We start from the raw sequence: 15,423 nt of genomic DNA on the forward strand, positions 1-15,423 counted from the left end.
CTGACTGAAGGGAGACTGGTATAAAAAATAGCACATGAGCTAGGCCGACTATGTATCTCCTCAGCATAGATACATGAAATACGTTGTGCACGCCTGCCAGAGCTAGTGGTAGTGCCAGGCGATAAGCTACTGCTCCAATCCTCTCCAGGATCTGGAAAGGGCCAATGTATCATGGAGCTAGCTTACCTCTGAGGCCAAATCTCTTCACCCCTTTCGTGGGTGAAACTCGCAGAAAAACATGGTTGCTAGTAGAGAACTCTAAGGGTCTCCGTCTCTGATCAGCATAACTTTTCTAGCGGTCCTGCGCTTCTGACATCCTCCATCTGATAGTACGGACCAACTCTGCCTCCTGCTGAGCTCTATGAGGTCCCAACAGCTGGGCCTCCCCAACCTCATCCCAGAGGGTAGGTGTCCGATAAGGCCTACCATACAATACTTCAAACGGTGCCATCTGGATAGCCGAATGAAAGCTATTGTTGTAGACGAACTGAACCAATAGCAAATGGTCCTCCCAACTGCCTCCAAAATCCAATGGACAAGATCTTAGCAAGTCCTCTAGAGTCTGAATGGTCCGCTCTAACTGTCTATCTGTCTGCGGATGGAAAGCTGTACTGAAATGGAGCTGAGTGCCCAAGGCCTGCTGCAGACTCTTTTAGAATCGAGACGTGAACCGTGAATCTCTATCCAAAATAATAGTCAAAGGAACACCATGTAATCTGATGATCTCCCGGCAATACAGATATGCCAATCGATCCAGGGAATCAGTCTTTCGGATCGTCAAGAAGTGCGCGGATTTGGTTAATCGATCAATGATTACCCAAATCACGTCATAGCCTCGACGTGTCCTAGTCAAACCCACCACAAAGTCCATGATAATGTGTTCTCATTTCCACTCAGGAATAGGAATCTGCTGAAGTAATCCAGCATGTCTCTGTTGCTTAGCCTTCACCTAATGACAGACAAGACATCTAGCTACGAATTTTATGATGTCTTTCTTCATACCGTTCCACCAGTAGGAACGCCTCAAATCTCGATACATGCGGGTCCCTCTTGGGTGGATCGCAAATCGAGAGCGATGAGCCTCCTGAAGTAGCTCCTGTAAGACTGGGTGAGACTGAGGTACGCATAATCTACCTCGAAAGTATATAATACCCTCCTCATCTTGTGTGAACTCGGTCTGCTGCCTGGAAGCTATCTGGCTGCCAATGAACTGAAAATGCTGATCACTGGCCTGGGCCTCTCAGATCCTAGTCCTAATTGATGACTAAGCAACCATGGTAACTAGAATACCCTGCTATGTCTGTCCCTGCTTCTGAAGGCCCAACTTTAGAGAATCCCTGAATCAAGTCCGTGATTGAAGCTTGGAAGCAAGCCAAAGTCCCTCTGGACTTCCTGTTAAGTGCATCGGCAACCACATTAGCTTTACCTTGGTGATAGCTAATTGTACAATCATAATCCTTCAGGAACTCCATCCATCTCCTCTGTCGGAGATTAAGTTCCTTCTGGGTGAAAATATATTTGAGACTCTTATGATCAATGAGAATCTCAAATGTAATATCATACAGATGATGCCACCAAATCTTCAGAGCAAATATAATGGCGGTCAACTCCAGATCATGAACTGGTAGTTCTTCTCATGCTCCTTCATCTGATGAGACGCATAGGAGACTACTCTATCATGATGCATCTTAATAGGGCCCAAACCCTAAAGAAATGCGTCAGTGTACGAATCCAGTCCTCTCCATAGGGCAAAAAAATTGAACTAGAATCGACACTAATCTCTGCTTCAGCTCCTGGAAGCTGGTCTCACAGGCTTCTACCCATGTAAACTTCAAATATAGATATTTCCTACAAAACATCTCTAGAAGTATGTGAAGGGGGTGTATGTGATTCTCCTTGGATCAGAAATAGATTACAACATTATCAACAAAGACAATGGAAACCGATCCAAACAACTTAGGAATACCGAAATCATCGAGTCCATGAAAACATCTAGGGCTTTGTAAGCCAAAATGGTAAAACCCAGAACTCATAATGCCCGTACAACAGGCACACTCAACTATAAGATCTCCGACAACAAGTCTGAAATCTGATCACTAGCTACAAATCACCAAAGAAATAGATCATCGTATGTGAGAGTAACGCTCCATCACAAGAAATACTACATATGTGGGAGCAATGTACTACAACCATCAAAGCAACCTACATGGGAGCAGCGCTCCTCTACAAGCAATCTACAATATGTGTTGGGACCGAAAAGTGGCTAGGGGGGGGGGGTGAATAGCTTGTCGCGTGCTTCATGGTTGACGTTGCTTGTTTCTTCGAAGATGTGCAGAGGAAATACAAGAAAAAAAAACATACAACGCTAACACTTGGGATTTTACTTGGTATCCACCTCACAAGAGGTGACTAGTCCAAGGATCCACGCACACACACACACCTCCACTACGAAACACTCCTTTTTAGTAACTACCGAAGGCAGAGAAGCCCTACAAGACTCTCAATACAAGAAGAAAGGGAAGGGAAACAAAATATAAGCGCAAAGCTTACACTGAGTACAGAAAACCCTAACCCTAGCTTCTCTTCTTGACTTTGATCCGCCTCTTGACTTGGAAAACCTCCAAGATCCTTCAAGAACTGGCGATCTGAGCTTTGAGAGCGCTGTGGAGGAGCTGGTGAGAGATCTGAGATGAAACAGTGGAGAACTGCTGAAGGAGACGCCCGCCTGCAGCTCAAATACGACGCAACGGTCGGATCCTGATCGATTCGAAAACTCCCAATCGATCGGGGAGGCTTTGGATCGATCCACAGATCGATCCAGAGCACCTCTGTGCTCTGGAAAAATGCCTGGATCGATCCATGTATTGATCCAGCGCTTATCGCGCGAAGCAGCAGCATCCCAATCGATTCACTGATCGATTGGGACCTCTGGATCGATTCACCGATCGATCCAGAGGCTTTCTGTGCGCTGGGAAAAGCCTGGATCGATCCACTGATCGATCCAGCTCATGGTTTTTGCCCAAAACCAAGTCCAAAGGCTCTCAAACCAACATCCGACCAATCTTGACCTATTGGTACATCCTGCCTAGCATTTGGTCACTCCCTTGACCTGCCAGGACTCCCCACCAAGTGTCCGGTCAGTCCCTTTAACCTACTTGGACTTTTCTCCTCTTGCCAAGTATCCGGTCAATTCCTTTGACCTACTTGGACTTTCCTTCATCATGCCAAGTATCCGATCACTCTCTTGACCTACTTGGACTTTCACCTGATGTCTGGTCAACCTTGACCCATCTGAATTTTCCCTCGTGCCTGGCTTCACTCACCAGGACTTCCAATCTGCCTAGCTTCACTCACTAGGACTTCTCTTCTGCCTGGCTTCACTCACCAGGACTTCTCTTCTGCCTGGCTTCACTCACCAGGACTTCTTTTCTGCCTGGCTTCACTCACCAGGACTTCTCTTCTGCCTGGCTTCACTCACCAGGAGTTTCACCTAGCTTCACTCAATAGGATTTCTCTTCTGCCTGGCTTCACTCACCAGGACTCCCACTTCGCCTAACATCCCAGATAGGACTTCCCAGTCAAGTATCCGGTCAATCCTTGACCTATTTGACTCTTCTTCAATCCACCTTGTATTGTCAAACATCGAAACCCAAACCAAGACTCAAGCTTGGTCAACCAGGTCAACCTTGACCTGAGAGATGTTGCACCAACAATACAAGGTGGATTTAAGAAGAGTCAAGTAGGTCAAGGATTGACCGGATACTTGACTCGGAAGTCCTAACTGGGATGTTAGGCGAAGTGGGAGTCTTGGTGAGTGAAGACAGGCAGAAGAGAAATCCTAGTGAGTGAAGCTAGGTGAAAGTCCTGGTGAGTGAACCCAAGCAGAAGAGAAGTCCTGGTGAGTGAAGCCAGGCAGAAAAGAAGTCCTGGTGAGTGAAGCCAGGCAGAAGAGAAGTCCTGGTGAGTGAAGCCAGGCAGAAAAGAAGTCCTAGTGAGTGAAGCTAGGCAGATTGGAAGTCCTGGTGAGTGAAGCCAGGCACGAGGGAAAATCCAGATGGGTCAAGGTTGACCAGACATCAGGTGAAAGTCCAATTAGGTCAAGAGAGTGATCGGATACTTGGCATGAAGAAGGAAAGTCCAAGAGGGCGTTAAGGAAAAGCATGTGGCCCTACATGCCAAGACTACCCAACCTAAGGTTAGGGAGGTAGATAAAAATTTGGGCAAGAACACTAAGGATTATAGATACAACACCAAGAATAAAAATGCTCATGGATCAAATGAAAAATCAAATACTAAGGACTTAGTGAGGGAAAATCAAGTCTTGAGGTCAAGACTTGATAAGTTAGAAAAGACCCTAAAAAGATTGGGAAATATCCTATTATGGAAAAATGAGCATAACCTAGGTTTAGGGTACAAAAGTCATCCAATGGCCATAGAGGTTTGGGATACAAACCCAAAGCTAAAAAGGATGTGCCTAGTTATCATAGGGTTCCATATAGTTATGGAGCAAACCCTAAGTCTAGAGGTCAAGTCAAGGATACAAGGGAAGATATCCCTAGAAGTATCTTTGCAACCAAAGTGAATAAGACTTCTAAGAAGTCTAAGAAAGTCATTAACAAGGTCACAAGGGAGGCTATCCCTAGAGTTGACCTAGAAAATGTGACCAAGGCTTCTAAGAAGCCCAACAAGGTCACTAGGAAGGTATCTAGGGAAGTTATCCCTAGTGAGTACCTAGAGCATCCAAGGAGCACCAATAGGTGCTGGGTTCCTAGGAGCATCTTCTCTACCCCATAGATGGGTTAGAGAGTGTCAACTCCGATTAGAAGGGTAATTAACTCAACTTTGAGGAAATTGACACTCAAGGAGCATTTTCAAGGTTTTGTTAACCTTAAAATGAAATGGAATTATTATTTACTCCTTGAAAGAGTAAAATGTGCCTAATGGCGGAAAATTTGATTTTATCTTAAAATGGCATAAATTGGGAAAACCTAGAGAAATACCAAGTTGGGATTTTGGTATTCTCTTAGAAATTTAAGGCAATCCGGGCCTTGATTTATGTGATTACTCTTGAAGAAAAATGGAATGTGCCAACATTTAAGGATATGCTTGTAACGCCCGCCCTCCCTGCTAACCCTAAGGGACGGGGCTACGATACTCCATGTACAGATTTTTCTTTTTAAAACAGCAGAAGACTTAAAATAATTTTCTTAGTTTAATAAAAACTTTTCTTTTGTTTTTCTTTTCATCAAATCCGAACTACACTATCACGGCATCAATAACATGATATCAAAATTAGTAGAAACCTAACATCAAGTCACACATACGCTACTACAATTCATGATACCAAAGCATAGTTCTTTAAAAATTTTTAAAGCAGGTTCTTATTTGGTTGCCTAGCCACTGCCACACACATCTCCTGGCCTCTCTTGCTGCTCCTTTAGCTCATCCAGCTTTTTCCTTTATCTGTGGTACAAGGAAAGTAAGCTATGAGCACTCATGGCTCAGTAAGTTCCTTTCCTACTCACTAAAACCGAAAATCATCACATGATCAAAGAATGTCTCAACATAACATGATCTCAACTAGTCATGGCATAACATATCATACTCTTTAAGCATATCATGCAACATAACAAAATCATAACTAGTCATGGCATATCCTCTCTTAAAGCATAGCATGAAACATAACATAATCATATCTAATCATGGCATATCATAGTACCATCATAAGGTGGCATGGCATATCAAGCTCTTAAAGCATAGCATGAAACATAACATAATCATATCTAATCATGGCATATCATAAATCATAGCATCATCACAACATGATCATAAGGTATATGCAATATGATTTTGAAAACATGTATCCGAAAAACATGTGTATGGCTCATAATCTTTAAAACCATTTCTTCTTACATATATACTTGAACATAATATCAACATAATCAGGGCCCCGGCTTATACCACACATAGATAAATCACGTAGATATGCGCGCTTCCTAAGTATATCCAAGGTAGCAAGTCTTGAATCATACTAGGAACTAGGTCCGGATCACACAGCCATAGACCTAGGGGCGTACTAACTAGCCCATCCCTTTGTTTGTACTAGCCTGGATCACACAGCCAAAGGCCTAGGGGCTGATTAGGAGCCCACCCTTGTTACAAGTCTTACAAAGTAAAGTACCATGTATAAAAATGCATCATTTAGTCACATAGCATATCATAGAAGTATGCATCACTTAGGCATACATTATGTCATAAAAGTATGCATCACTTAGGCATACATCATATCATAAATAGTATGCATCACTTAGGCATACATCATGTCATAAAAAGTATGCATCACTTAGGCATACATCATGTCATAAAAAGTATGCATCACTTAGGCATACATCATGTCATAAAAAGTATGCATCACTTAGGCATACATCATGTCATAAAAGCATGCATATTTTCACCACATAGCATATCATGAGAGCATGCATATTTTAGGCACATAGCATATCATCAAAGCATGCATATTTCTATCCACATAGCATATCATAAAAGCATGCATATTTTAAGCACATAGCATATCATCAAAGCATGAATATTTCTATCCACATAGCATATCATGAAAGCATGCATATTTTAAGCACATAGCATATCATCAAAGCATGCATATTTCTATCCACATAGCATATCATGAAAGCATGCATTTTTTTTTAAGCACATAGCATATCCTCAAAGCATGCATATTTCTAAGCACATATCATATCATGGAAAGTATAAATCACAAGCATACATGTTTAAGCATAAGGGTGTATCATGTGATTATACTATCATAAGAAACATGGTAACATAGTTAGCTTGGGTTCTAAGCTTCCTAATCCCTTGGGTTCTTATCATGGCCGAACCCCCTTTAGATCTCAATTTAGGTAAAAACAACCTCCAAGCATGTGGAACCTAAATTATCATCACATCAATTTCATAGGAAGCATTATAAGCATGATTAACTTGGTTTCTAAGTTCTCCAAGTCCCTAAACTTCATGTGGCTGAACCCTATCAGGTGTGAAACAAGGTCCCAAATGTCATGAAAGTATGGAAACCTTAAACCATATTTATAGCATTTTTTTTTCAAGTAACATAGTAAGCATATTTGAGCTAGTTCCTAAGTTCTTCAAGCCCTTAACATATGTCATGGCCGAAATTTAACAAGTATTCATTAGGGCTAAAAGCAAGCATACAAGCATGTGAACTTGAACTAACATCATGTATAAATTCATAATAAGGCATCATACAATGGGTATGGCCGAAACTTACCCTAGCCTCATTTTAGGTCATTAAACAACATATAACATGAGAACTTTGGCTTTCTACTTATCATATTTCATGTAGAGTGACATGAGCATATTTAATTTTTGTTCTAGGGTTTCTAGGGCATCTATCCCTTCATGGCCGAAACATACAATGGTCCATTTAGGTCATGGAAAAATTATACAAGCATGTGACACAATCAACATATTATCATATTTCCATAAGAAGCATTTTTAACACAATTGGTTTCAATTCTAAGGCCTCTAGGTCATTTAAACCCTACTTGGCCGAGACTCATCAGTGTTTAAATTTGCTTCCAATAGCCTAAAAGCATAGGAAGTCATACAAGTTTCATAGCATGTATAAAGACAAACATAATAAACATACATGTGAATTGTGTCTTAGGCTTCCTAGGTTTCTTTCCTTTTTCTTTTATTTTTCCTCATGGCCGAAACCTACCAATCTCTAAACTAGGTTTTAAGTGGCCTAAAGCATGGAAAACCTAAGTAAGTTTCATGGTAAAAATTACTAAGAACATCATATACAAATTTGGTTCATCAACAAGCTAGGACCCTTGTGATCTTACATGTCATATATCATGTAACTAAATTCTCTATACCCTAATTAAGCATGAGAGCATTAAACAACTTTCATATCTTAATATCACAGAGGTCTTGAGCATGTTAAAATTTTGTTTAAGCTTTTCTAAGCTATCCATCTTATCATGGCCGAAAATCTTAATGAAGAGTTCATGAATTTCTAGCAATATTCGACATGCAATTCTTTAAGAGAACTCTATATTCTATCATATAAACATGGTTACCTAAATTTAAAGGTCTTCCTAACCCTAAGCTCTTTTCTTGGCCGAAACATATGAGTGGATTTCTTTTGGTTCCAAGTAACTTTCAAGCAAGAAAACCAATAAAAGACCCTTAGTAATTCATGGAGGGAATCTTGTACTAGTTTGGTTAAACAATGATTTCCCTAACCTCTTTAAAATATTTTTGGCCGAAATTCTAGGGTTAGGTACTCCTCTGACCAAGCATCATATAGGTATAAAAACATGAAGGAAAACCTTCCTACATAGCATAGAAAAATATCATGAAATGAGGACTTGTTTAAACCTTCCTAGATTTGAAAACTCTTCTTTGGCCGAATTTTTCTTAAATTCTATTCTAGGTTTTCTAATCCTCATAAAATCCGAAAATTACGCAAAACGCCTTGTACCACAGGTGAGGGGAAGCTTACATCCTTTTCGCTTGTGGATCTAAGGTGTGGTGATGGAAGAAGTAGCCTCTTCTTCTAGTTCCCTTCCCTTGATTCCCTTGCTAAGTCCTCCTTGTATCTTAGGCTTTCTTAGGAGAAAACCTTGGCTTGGGGCCGAAGATGGAGGAGAGGGGACTGAGGGTTCGGTGAGGGAGAGGGGAGAATGAGAGAAATGAGAGAAAAATAAAATCTTCTCTTTACATACTCTCTTTTATGTTAAGGGGGAAGAGGTAGCAAAATTGGTTTTTGCTTTCCTTCTCCTTTAACCCATTTTATATTTTCTTTTATTTATTTTATTTTCTAATTTATTCTCATCATTTATGATGAGAACAAGGGGGAATGAATCCCCTTCATTCTCCATTTAATGTCACAGCAAGAGAGGGAAAAGAGAGAGAAAGGGAGGAAGGCAAGTTGCCTTTCTCTTGCTCTTTTCTTGCTTTCTCTTTTTAGATCTTTACTCCTATCTTTATCATGCATTCCCTTTCCTTGCTATCAATATCTTCTCTCTATCCCAATTGGTTTCTACTAATTAATTCTATAATTTATAATATAAGAGGTTCAAGGTTCAATCCTTGACTACTCCCTATTTTTATTTCTTTTTATTTCTTTTTGGTTCAACATTCTACTAATATTTTTCTAAGGCAAATTCATCATTCTCTTATTCATCTTAAAAGCTTAGTGGGTGTTACAATGCTTAATTTTTAAGTGGCATAAACAAATCAAGAGAAATAGAAATGTCAATTTAGGTTTTGGCATTTCTTTGAAGCACTTAGGGCAATCTAGGTTTAACGTGTTAAGTTAAAACAAGTGATGTATTTTTAGTTAGCTAAATAGTTAAGGATACTTAGATAAGTAATTTAGGTATATTTTATTTATGCTAAACCTTGCCATGATTGTTTTCCCATTATATGTCATGACATCATGTTTTAGTTTTGTATTTTGCATTCATGACTTATTATGAAAAATACAAAAATACCATGTCATGACATTCATACATCATGTAGCTATAGGATATTTTCTTTTAAAAATTATCTCCTTTTGATGTATGCCATAACATAATCATGCATCATGTTTATTTCCTTATAATTAAGGACAAATGTTTTTACCAACAAGTGGTATAAACAAATGGCATTTATAAACAAGTGACATCCTAGGGGATGTCTAATGTCTCTAAAATGCCTAGATAGATATGCAAGATCCCTAGAATAGGGCAAAACCAAAATCTCACATCTCACAAGGAATATAAGGTGACTTATATGTGTTTTAGTGCACATTAGATACAAGTGAGATGTTAGGAAGATGAACAAAACTCAAGATGTTGATTTAGTGCATTCTTTTGAGTTTTAGGTTCATCAAAACACATAGTTATGTGTTTTCCTATCATTGGGAAAGCTAATGTACAAGTCTATGTACAAGTCATGTGCATTAAGCCCAAGGAATGTGATGGGATATTGGTTTTGAAAATTATTTTAAAATGCTTTTGGAAAACCTTGGTGAAGGCTAGCTTTTGACAATAATCACCATTGAATAGTTAGACACAAACTTGAAGAAAACGCTAAAGTTTTTAGCAAGTTTTCAAGCATGTGTCAATCTTTGAAAATATGATGTATTTTCATAGAAAACTATTTTTCCATGATAAAGTATGCCCTAAATAATGTCTACACGAAATTTCATGATTTCTGGATTTTTGTAGAATTTTCTAGGGATTTCTGAAGTTGGCTGAATTTAAAATTCAGCAACTATCAGAGCTCCGATCGATCCATGAATCGATTGGAGTGCCTGAATCGATCAGTGGATCGATTCAGAAGGAAATTCTCGCGAGTAGAAGCTCGCTGGATCGATCAGCCGATCGATCTACACATCTTGAATCGATCAGTGGATCGATTCAGCAAGGTTCAATCGATTGGAACCCAACTCCAATCGATCCAAGTTGCTGATTTTGGCTAGGAAGGCTTGATTTCAGTATTTTTGAACCTATGTTAGTCTAGGTAACCATTCCAAACCCCTCAAAATACATTTGTATACATAAAAGGGAGTTTTCATGTTGAAAACAAGGATGGATTGGTTAAGGAAGACTATATTGAAGATAGGTTGAGGTTTGTTTCCAAGTTTTGAATATTTGAACCTCACAACTTCAAAATTTGGGTTTCCTATAGGTTAGGGATTCCAGGTCATTGTTGGTGCAATGACAGAAGTTACCACCATGTCTTTAGGGGGAGAGACTCTTTAAAGACATGAACACTATTTTTTCATGAACCTTGGAAGGTGGTTAACCTTCTTTTCAGAAAATGCTCAAGGTTGAGTGTTTGAACTTTAATGGGGATTGGATATCCTCATTGTTCAAGTGGTTTAAGTTAGAAATGCTCTTGGATGGGTATTTGACTACATTAATGGGAGAATGTAGGGTTAAGGATAATGAAGGGTATGGGACTTTCATTGTCGTGTTGATCACACCGAGTGAAGTTGTGAACAACGATGAGCAACTTTTCAGGGGGAGAGTTTTCAACAAGTGGATTTGTTGATGTGTGCTCAAGAATGGGGCATGGTTTGATGTGTGTCAATAGGGGGAGAATGAAAGGACTTATGAAAGGGGGTAAGTTAGGCTTTCATTATCTAAGAGGAAGTTTGCCCTCTTAGGGGGTGAATGAAGAGCTTAACTTAAGCTTCCATTACCTAGTGGCATGAAGAAGGTTTAGGCTATGGGATTAGCCTAACTTACATGTGGTATTGCAAGTGTTATTGTGGTATTGTCAAACATCAAAAAGGGGGAGATTGTTGGTGCAACATCTCTCAGGTCAAGGTTGACCTGGTTGACCAAGCTTGAGTCTTGGTTTGGGTTTCGATGTTTAACAATACAAGGTGGATTGAAGAAGAGTCAAGTAGGTCAAGGATTGACCGGATACTTGACTGGGAAGTCCTAACTGGGATGTTAGAAGAAATGGGAGTCCTGGTGAGTGAAGCCAGGCAGAAGAGAAATCCTAGTGAGTGAAGCTAGGTGAAAGTCCTGGTGAGTGAAGCCAGGCAGAAGAGAAGTCCTGGTGAGTGAAGCCAGGTAGAAAAGAAGTCCTGGTGAGTGAAGCCAGGCAGAAGAGAAGTCCTGGTGAGTGAAGCCAGGCAGAAAAGAAGTCCTAGTGAGTGAAGCTAGGTGAAAGTCCTGGTGAGTGACGCCAGGTAGAAGAGAAGTCATGGTGACTGAAGCCAGGCAGAAAAAAAATCCTAGTGAGTGAAGCTAGGCAGATTGGAAGTCCTGGTGAGTGAAGCCAGGCACGAGGGAAAATCCAGATGGGTCAAGGTTGACCAGACATTAGGTGAAAGTCCAAGTAGGTCAAGAGAGTGATCGGATACTTGGCATGATGAAGGAAAGTCCAAGTAGGTCAAAGGAATTGACCAGATACTTGGAAAGAGGAGAAAAGTCCAAGTAGGTCAAAGGGACTGACCGGACACTTGGTGGGGAGTCCTGGCAGGTCAAGGGAGTGACCAAATGCTAGGTAGGATGTACCAAAAGGTCAAGGTTGACCGGATGTTGGTTTGAGAGCCTTGGGACTTAGTTTTGGGTAAAAACCAAGAGCTGGATCGATCCAGGATCTGGATCGATCAGTGGATCGATCCAGGCTTTTCCCAGCGCACAGAAAGCCTCTGGATCGATCAGTGAATCGATCCAGAGGTCCCAATTGAACAGTGAATCGATTGGGACGCTGCTGCTTCGCGCGATAAGCGTTGGATCGATGCATGGATCGATCCAGGAATTTTTCCAGAGCACAGAGGCGCTCTGGATCGATCCGTGGATCAATCCAAAGCCTCCCCGATCGATTGGGAGTTTTCAAATCGATCGGGATCCGACCGTTGCGTCATATTTGAGCTGCAGGCGGGCATCTCCTTCTGCAGTTCTCCACTGTTTCATCTCAGATCTCTCGCCAGCTCCTCCACAGTGCTCTGAAAGCTCAGATCGCCAGTTCTTGAAGGATCTTGGAGGTTTTCCAAGTCAAGAGGCGGATCAAAGTCAAGAAGAGAAGCTAGAGTTAGGGTTTTCTGTACTCAGTGTAAGCTTTGCGCTTGTATTTTGTTTCCCTTCCCTTTCTTCTTGTATTGAGAGTCTTGTAGGGCTTCTCCGCCTTCAGTAGTTACCGAAAAGGAGTTTTTCATAGTGGAGGTGTGTGTGTGTGTGCGTGGATCCTTGGATTAGTCACCTCTTGTGAGGTGGATAACAAGTAAAATCCCAAGTGTTAACGTTGTATGTTTTTGTTTCTTGTATTTTCGCTGCACATCTTTGAAGAAACAAGCAATGTCAACCATGAAGCACGCGACAAGCTATTCACCCCCCCTCTAGCTACTTTTCGATCCCAACAATATGTGGGAGCAATGCTCCACCACAACAATCCAAATCATGTGGGAGCAATGTTAGAGTGCCTACTGAAAGCCTAAAGTTTTGTAAACATTTATTTTGAATAAAGAATCACATTTGGTCAAATTGTCTACATCTATTTGTAGTTGTTCAATTAATTTATATTGTAGATAACTTAGTATGTCGTGTCACATACAGAAGATGATGTTATCAGTATCTTATAAATTATAAATAGTAGCTCACGACCAAAATGGAAAGGAACAAACCATTGGAAGGTCGTAGTGTAATTTGGTATTAGTTTATCTTAACTATATAATTACACTAGTACACTTAGAGTGTATTGAGTAGGACCATTAGAGGTCGTTTTCTTTTATACTGACTTTATATAGGAACAAAGACCTCAGTTATTATGGAAGTGTGTGCTCTTAATCCTAATATAATAACAAGCACATAAATTTGATATTTATTTCTTTAATTTATCAATGGGTGACATTTAGTTCGATGAATCAATAAGCCCGATAAGTTGGGAAATGATATCACTTATAGTGTGTGTTGTTGATTATAGAAGGAAACCGTGTCCTAGTAATCTAGGTTGATAATGTCCCCAAGATGAGCTCATAAAGATTGTCATGTTAAACCCTGCAGGTAGACTTAGTCCGACATAACGATATGGTTGAGTGGTACTATTCTTGGATGAAGATATTAATTAAATGAGTTGTCAGTAACTCACTTAATTAGTGGACATTCGACATCTTAAACACAGGGAGACTAAAACATTCATAATAATAAGTAGCCCAAAAATGTAATTTGGATTGGTGTGGTAGTTCAATAATAGTTCTCTAGTGGAATGAATTATTATTGATAAAATTAAGTTGTGTGTTCGGGCAGAACACGGGATGCTTAATTTTATCGGGAGACCAAAATCAATTCCTCCTCTCGGTCCCTATCGTAGCCTCTTATTTATAGAGTACTATACCCACCTATACCCACCTTCATACCCATGATGTAGGGGCCGGCCAAGCTAGCTTGTGGATCAAGCTAGGGCCGGCCAAGCCTTGGTTCATAGGTGGCCAGCCCTAGCTTGAACCGAAGCTTAGGTGGCCGGCCCCCATTAAATTAAAAAGAATTTTAATTTTAAATTTTTCTTATGTGAAAGATATAATTTAATTGGAGAGATTATAAATTAAAATATCTCTTAAAAGGATCTACAAAAGATTAAAGAAAGGGATTAGATCTCTTTCCTTATTTGTAGATTGGAAAGATATATTTTATTTTTCTTCTTTATAAATTATTTACATGTTGAAAAATTAAAATTATAGAAATTTCTTTTTATCAACCATGAAGGGATTTTAAAGGGAAAATTTATTTTTTAAAAATTTCCGAAGACAAATAAGGAATTTTAAATTGTTGATTGAAATTGCCTTGTTTGCTCTTATTGATGTGGCCGGCCATGACATGGAGGTTAAGGAAATTTTGTTTAATTTTTTCTTAATTTATTCATGTCAAGGAAAGTTAAGGAAATTTTATTGTAATTAAATTTCCTTATTTACCATAGCTAAGGATTATAAAAGAGGGGGTTGGGGTGCATTCGTGAGACACAACTTTTATTCTTCTCTCTCTTTTCTTCCTTGGTGTGGTCGGCCTCATCCTTTCTCTTCTCTCCATCTTTGTGGCCGAAATTCCCCTTGCTCTTGGAGAATAAGTGGTGGCCGGTTTCTAGCTTGGAGAAGAAGGAGAGAAAGCTTTCATCCCGTGAAGTTTGGTTGGTGTTTTCTCTTCTTCCTTGGAGGTGCTCTTGATTGTGGCCGAACCTTGCAAGGAGGAGAAGAAGGTGCTTTGATGATTTCTCATCTCAGAAGATCGTTGCCCACACAACGTCCGAGGTTAGAAGAGGAATACGGTAGAAGATCTAGAGGTTTTTGCTTGCAAAAGAAAAGGTATACTAGTATTTAATTTCCGCATCATACTAGTTTTATCTTCATGTAAAAAATACCAAATACAAGAGGCATGCGATTCTAGTATTTCGAATTTATTTTCGATGTTGTATTCTTTGTTTTTCTTTTCCTTGTGATTTGATTGTTCACTTCGGTTGACCTAAAGTTATTTAAGGAAATTAAATATTAGCTTTCCTTAAAAGGCTTTGTCTAGGCGGTGGTGGTTGTTCCCATATCCAAGAAGGCCATGTGCCTCGCCATGCAGTCCTGGAAGCCAATTTTGGAAATTAATATTTAATGGAATTAATAACTTAGGTGATTTGGATCGAACGTGTTAAGTTCCGCAGGAGATCCAAGTTTAAACCTAAAAGAACAAATAGATTAAACTTTGGATCAAACGTGTTAAGTTCCGCAGGCTATCCAAGTTTAATTTAAAAGATCACATGGTAGCTAGGAAAAGGTTCAGACCTTTGTACAAAATTTTTGTACAGTGGAACCATTAGGTTTTCCGAGTAGCAACCAACAATTGGTATCAGTGCTAGGGTTTTCCCTCTGTGTATTTGGTATTAGTTTAATTATGCACATGT

The sequence above is a fragment of the Zingiber officinale genome, chromosome 5B (assembly GCF_018446385.1).
Source record: "Zingiber officinale cultivar Zhangliang chromosome 5B, Zo_v1.1, whole genome shotgun sequence".
Classification (NCBI taxonomy): domain Eukaryota; kingdom Viridiplantae; phylum Streptophyta; class Magnoliopsida; order Zingiberales; family Zingiberaceae; genus Zingiber; species Zingiber officinale.